Below are 1319 nucleotides of genomic sequence, written 5' to 3'. Positions count from 1 at the left end.
GTGGTGGCGTGCTTACGAAGGAGAATGCAAATTAAACCCCCACTGGACCAATCAACAGCGCGAGACCCGTAGTTAGGCAAAGCAGGTGTGACGTCACATTCAAACCTAGCTCAAGCTCTGCCCTGTGGTTGTGGAGGCTGAGTGCAGGGCCGACGCCACAGGAGGACGTGAGTGGGCCAACCCCCACACACACACACACACACGCACACTTGTATTTTGGCATCCCATAGACTGCATATATTATATTAATATATTGACTAGCCACCAGGGGGCAATTCCTCTGATAGCACAAAAAGTCAATTTATTTATTATTTCTCACTTGATTTATATTGTCAGTAAAAATTTTAAAAAAAGTAGTTAACCCTTCTGTTACCATTCCTGTCATCACCAACAGGATACTTTTCATTACCGTAACTCCTACACTGTTTGTGAGATCTAGACAATTCAAAAAATGTGGACTGGCCACCTGTCCAGGGTGTGAATTTGGCTTTCGCCCTATGTCAGCTGAGATTGGCACAGCACCCCCGCGCGACCCTCATGTGGAGAATAAAATGGTAGAAGACAGACTGATGGATACCGGAAAACAGCGAAATAGAGCTAATTAAACAACAATTCCTACTGATATGTAGTGTATTATACTATAATGTAAGTATTTTACAGTTACACTATTACAGTAATTGAGTAATTATACTATCTACCATGTAAAAAAATAAAAAAAAAAAATAAAAAATAACAACCTCAAAATAAGTATAAAGTATGAAGTAAATGTTTTTGACAAAAAAACACAAAAAAACACAACTCACTGACTCCTGGGGCTCTGTAATTTGTTTTCTGTGGCTAAACAGAGATAGTACATGATTTTCATCTGGTATCTATGTAGTTCTAACAAAACATCCTCAACCTTAGAGTTGTCAAACAGGAAGTCAACAGCAAATGATTACAGGGGAGCTCCAGAAACTTGCACCTACATAAATATGCATTAAAAAAGAAAATCATCATCATACAACTAATAATAATACAGTTTGCCCTCCTTGCTCTTCTTTGTAAAAACACACTTGTATCTTTTTTCCTCACAGATTGCCTTGTTTTTATTTTAGTCTACAAAAACACAGGATAACAAGAGGAAGTATAATACTTTCGCAATATTATCCAGTCGCATGCTGCAGTTTCCCAAGTTATCAAAACATGACATCTCATAAAGGTCACCGTCACACAGAAGGCTGTCGTACACAGTGTGTTTTTAACAATATTGTTGGAAAAGCAAACTGCTAATAATATCTCTGGGGCTCGATGCATGAAAGGTTTGGTACAGTTTAAAA

The sequence above is a fragment of the Solea senegalensis genome, linkage group LG6, assembly GCF_019176455.1.
Source record: "Solea senegalensis isolate Sse05_10M linkage group LG6, IFAPA_SoseM_1, whole genome shotgun sequence".
Lineage (NCBI taxonomy): Eukaryota > Metazoa > Chordata > Actinopteri > Pleuronectiformes > Soleidae > Solea > Solea senegalensis.
Note: the sequence above shows the minus strand (reverse complement) of the source record.